Below are 6,209 nucleotides of genomic sequence, written 5' to 3' on the forward strand. Positions count from 1 at the left end.
CGCGTGCGCACCGGCCCGAGGGCTGTCGCGCCTGCGGGCAGCACCACGGACAGCTCCCGGCTGCCGCGGAAGTGGGGCGCGAGAGACGCGAAGAGGTTGGCTGGGTGGGGTTGGACCCCACCTACGGAGATGCAGAATGGAAAGCCAGCCCCGGCAGGGGACAGGCAGAATGCAGAATCCGCCTGTGGAGACCAGCTTTCTGTGATTACCCGTTAGCTTCGGTGAAGTGGGCCCGACTCATGGCGACCCCATGCACAGGTGGAGAAAACGCTGCCCGGTCCTGTGCCATCCCCATGATGGACTGGAGATCGGACCTTTGTGAGCCATAGGGTTTTCATTAGTTAAGTTCCAGAAGGGGGTCACCAGTCCTTTCTTCCTAGTCTTAGTCTGGAAGCTCTGCTGAAACCGGTTCAGTTTCATAGCAACAGGAAGCCTCCACTGACCTGTGGATGGTGGGTGTGTGTGAAACGCATTGGCTGGGACTGAGTCAGGTCTCCCTCGTGGAAGGTGAGAATACTGCCACTGGCCCACCTCTCCCATTAACGGTACCAGGTGCTTTACATGGTTACCTGTCTGAACCTTATAAGGCTGGTTCTGTGTCCCCAGCTCTCCATCAGAGTTAAGGAAGGCGTCTAGGAGACAGAGGTCCAGGAGGAACCTGTCCGAGATCCCCACAGCAGGGGGGTGGAACCAAGGTTTACATTCCAGGCTGGAAAAGTTCACTTGCTGGGGTCCTGGAGTGCAAAGGGTGGGGAAAGAGGACGGGGGGGGGGCTGGGATCTGTGGGAGGAGGGCAGAGGTTATCCGTGGAGGGACAGGAAGGGATGGGGAGGACCTGGGTGTGGGGGAGGGAGAGAGACTGTGGGCCGTATGTGCTTCTCCAGCACTGGGCCCTCATCAGGGACACGTGTTCTGTCACCTGACACAAGCAGGGCCCTCAAGTTGATATTTAGAAGATAAATAATGAATGCCCTGGGCATCTCATTAAGGCATCCTTTGCTGAGACGAACTCTACTGATGCGTTAATTAATAGAATTAATGCCTTTCCTAGTATCCTTTAAGACTGAATCGGGAGGAGCCCAGCTCCCAGTGTGACTAAGTCCTCGTGTCTCCCCTAGAAGAGACAGCAGAGGGTTTAAAATGACATCCACATTTTGTTGCAAACACCAAAAAAAAAAAAAAGTTTTAGTTGTTTTATTGACAAAGAAATATATTTCCTCCTCATACTCCACCCCACCACACTACCAGGGCAACCACTTTATTTTTATTTTTCTTATTTTATTGTGGTGAAAATATAATAGAATACACGCCATCTCAACAATGTCTACACGTACAGTTCAGTGACATTGATTCCACTCTTCAAGCTGGGCACCCATTCCCGCGACCCTTTTCCAAATCGCCCCATTGACACAACCCAGCGAGGGGCAGCCACTTCCAACAGTCTACTGTCTATTCTCCAGACCGTGGCTAAGCACATAAACGCACACACGGCACTTACCAAGATGCGTCACACTCTGCAGGCTGACTCTTTGTTCAACGATGTATTGTGGACCTTGTTCCCTGCCCAGGTCTATTGTATTCTTCTTAATAACTGCACAGCACTCCATCACAATGAAGATCCGCGATTTATGTAACTGTTCCTCTCCTGGTGGGTGCTTAGTGTACTCCAATGCTGCTATTTCGAGCACTGTGGAGCGACCACCCTTGTGCGTGCGTGTTTGTGCACTTGCACAGAGTCTCCTTGCAGGAGGACCCTTGGACGAGGAATCACTGGGTCATGGGGCAAGCACGTTCAAAAGTGCAACAGAAACTGACAATTTCACGGTCTCTAAAAAAAAAAAATTTTTTTTAAATGTGCAAATTTGCCCTTGCATCTACGTTTGCAAAGGAGCGTGCGTAGGCACCCTCTCTCCAAAACTGAATACTTTCTGTTGTTTTTAAATTTTTATCAATCCTACACATGAAAATGATTGCACTGATATGTGAATTTGGCTTCCTCTTATCATTAGGAACTGGAGCTTCTCTTCTGATGCTTGTTCCAAAAAATCCCGAACCCACTGCCATTGATTCCGACTCATAGTGACCTTATACCCTCACATTGTCCAGTCTTTGGATGCAACTTGGGGAGGATGCATTACCTTGGGCGATCCCGAGGGTGTCACAGCTGTGACCTGACAGCAGACACTACAGCCCACCCCTTGAGCTGCTCAGATCTAGATGCTTTATTTAGTAAGTCCAACTTGTTTGAGAACAGCTCCTCCAAAGCTCTGCTCATTGGGAAGTTTTCCTCTCACCTTTGTCCTTAAGGTCCTTAAGCAGAGGTGGGGCTATAATTTGTCCCACAAACCTTTCTCCTGTGAGTTTTCCCAGGTAGAGACCAAGAGAATTCTGCTCACATAGCCTTCCTGTGACTTTGACCTTGATTGTGCCTAGTCCATGAACCATACAGGTTTACATTGTGAATATCCTATTGGAGCTTGCCATAAACTCCACATAGCATCTTTCTCCACCATAAAACAAACCAAACCATTGCCATCGAATTAATCCCAACTCATAGTAACCCTATAGAACAAAGAAGAACTGCCCCATAGGGTTTCCAAGGAGCAGCTGGTGGATTCAAACTGCTGACCTTTTGGTTAGCAGATGAGCTCTTAAACACTGTACCACCAGGGGTCCTTCCTCACCATAAATATCTCCAACTCCATAGGCACAAGGTCTACCATTTTGTATGGCTCAAGCAGAAGGGCTGTTTGTACCGTGGTGTAGGCTTTTTCCCCTCTCTCCTTTCCTTGATGGACCATGTGTGGGCACCTGCTCCATCCCAGCCTCTGAGCTGAGCACTGGTCCTACTCCAGGAGCCCCAAGCCCTAGGGATGGGAGACAGACACCTTACTACATCAAAGTCACAGGTATTGCAGGTGCAAGAGAGCTGTGTGATTAGGTGTGGTAGGAAGGAGGAAGCAGTTGATTTGACTGGGGTCTAGAAGGATCCAGGATAGCTGGATGGGGCAGGGCATTGGGGAAGCTCAACAAAGACCTAGTAAAGGGTCATGGGGCACCTGAAAGCATTTCTAAAACAGGAGAGTTATAAGGAGAAGACTCTGAAAAGAGCCTTGTCCTCAGGCACCCCTCCCCCTCCCACCATAATTGCCACAACCATTATCATCACCACCATCACCACCATCACCACCATCACCACCACCATCACCACGACCATCACCACGACCATCACCACCACCACCATCACCACCACCATCACCACCATCATCACCACCATCACCACCATCACCACCATCACCACCACCATCACCACCACCATCACCACCATCACCACCATCACCACCATCATCACCACCACCACCACAATCACCACCATCACCACCACCATCACCACCACCACCATCACCATCACCACCATCACCACCACCACCATCACCACCACCATCACCACCATCATCACCACCATCACCACCATCACCACCATCACCACCACCATCACCACCACCATCACCACCATCATCACCACCACCATCACCATCACCACCATCACCATCACCATCACCACCATCATCACCACCACCATCACCATCACCACCATCACCATCACCATCACCACCATCATCACCACCACCACCATCACCATCACCACCATCACCACCACCATCACCACCATCATCACCACCACCATCACCATCACCACCATCACCATCACCATCACCACCATCATCACCACCACCACCATCACCATCACCACCATCACCACCACCATCACCACCACCATCACCACCACCATCACTATCACCACCACCATCACCACCACCATCACCACCACCATCACCACCACCACCATCACCATCACCACCATCACCACCACCACCATCACCACCACCATCACCACCACCATCACCACCATCACCACCACCATCACCACCACCATCACCACCACCATCACTACCACCACCACCACCATCACCACCACCATCACCACCATCACCACCACCATCACCACCACCATCACTATCACCATCACAATCACCACCATCACCACCACCACCACCATCACCACCACCATCACCACCATCACCACCATTATCATCACCACCGCCAACATCATCACCACCACCACTACCACCGCATGTAGAGGGACCATCAGAGCAGCTGGGGGCGAGGTGGAGGAGCATGCTGGCTTAGGATGTGAGATCATGAAGGCCTTGTGAATGGCGCCTGTGTGACCTTGGGCCTGATAGGGAGCAGGGACTCACAGCTGGAGGAAGAGGCAAAGCAGAGGAGGTCACTGCTTAGAGGTAAGAGCGAGTGGAGACTGAATACAAACCCAGAAGATCAAATATCTTTATGCTTTGTGCCATTTTCTCCTATCAAGGGTGGGCACAAGAAAGGGTCATGATTGCTTTCCTTCCAAGATATTGCTGAGGAATACACTGTTCATCTATCATCTCACTCACCGTATTCTACCTGAGTCCTGCATGACAGATTCCTCTCCATATGTGGTGAGAGAAATGACTGTGTCACTCCAGAAGAGCTTGCCAAATGGGATTGGTGAGAGCGTTGATGGATGGAGGCTGGCTGGGTAGATGGTGGGAGCGTGGTTGGGTAAGTGACAGATAAGTGGATGAATAAATGAATTAATGCATCGGTAGAGGAAGATGGTTTAATGAATGAGAGAGACAGACGGGTGGATGGACGGGTGGATGGATGGATGGCTGGGTGGATGGGTGGACGGGTGGACGGGTGGATGGGTGGGCGGATGGGTGGGCGGATGGGTGGGCAGATGGGTGATGGATGGGTGGGTGGTTGGGTGGGTGGATGGGTGGATGGATGGATGGATGGAATTAGATAGATTGATGATTAGATATATGAATGGGTAGATGGATAAATGGGCAGGTGGATGCGAGGGTGGCTGGCAGGTTGGAAGGGCGATGAATGAATAAATGGAGCAGTAGGGGTGAATGAGTTGATGAACGTGTGAGTAGGTGGGTGGGTGGATCTCTGGGTGGAGAGGTAGGAGGCGAAGAATGATTAACAAGAACTTGGAGCCACATTTTGCAAAAGACCAGCAGACTGCCTCTGGTGCAGTCTCACAGAGTGATATTCATTGTCTCAAACATGCCAGTTTGGGGCATGGTCTTTAGCATTGCAGCTCAGAAATATGCATTTACGGCTCCACCAAGAGCAAACCCAGCAGCCACAATCTAACCAGGCTCAGGTGGCTGATAAATAAGCCAGGGTTTCAGTGTACTGATTTATCGTGGAGGTGACTGTCAGAAGGACTAGGACTCCAGGAAGCTATGCACAATGTGCATTTGCTCCTGTCAGCAGTCCTACGTGGGAAGACATCATGGAAGGCATCTTGAGGGAGAGAGATGCTCTGAGTGCTAATGACATCAGGCGAAGAGGAGCTGATGCCTGCATCTCCCAACAGCTTCCACTTGGAGGGCGACTAGAAGCACTCGAGGTCCAAAAAGACAGGCTCCTTCTCCCTGGATAGTGCTGGGAAGGGCACGACTTCTGAGTCCCTCCTTTTTCTGTGACTCCGTGGAAGTCCATCTACTTATGATTAATACCTTACAGCAAAATCTTCGAAAGCCAGGCCCTGTATAAGGTGGAAACTTGTCAGAGGAGCAAAACTCAAATATTTTCCACTAAAACGAGTGATAGAAAAGTGGTCTGACTGCACTCTGTCAAAGGCGGAAAACTTTCAAGACCCGGAAAAACAAGGTAGTCACGTCAAGTTCCAGCTCTCGCTGGTTTCACTGTACTTCTTTGAGCTTATATTGTTGTTCTTTTTCTAGCTTCTTCCATTTAAAATCTTAATTCATTAATTTTCAATTTTAATAAATTAATTAAGCCTATACATTTTCCTCTTGATAACACTTGCAATTTTACTTTCTCTTTAACACCTGCTAAAATAACTAGCAGCACATTTCCAGCTACGTACTTTTTTTTTTTTTAATTTTTGCTTTTGATTTCTAATTGTTTTGTATTGTGATTACTGGATTTGGCATGTAGAATACTAATTTTTAATTTTTTGAAATTTCCTTTGTCACCCAGTACACAGTTTTTTTCAACTTTCTTGCTGTGCTAAAAATATATTCTATTCGTTGAGCATTTTCACTAGTTTTATTAGATCAAGCTTTAATTGTGCTACTCGAATCTATGTTCATAATCTATCTGAGTTGTTTCACTATCAA

The sequence above is a fragment of the Elephas maximus genome, chromosome 10 (assembly GCF_024166365.1).
Source record: "Elephas maximus indicus isolate mEleMax1 chromosome 10, mEleMax1 primary haplotype, whole genome shotgun sequence".
NCBI classification, from domain to species: Eukaryota; Metazoa; Chordata; class Mammalia; order Proboscidea; family Elephantidae; genus Elephas; species Elephas maximus.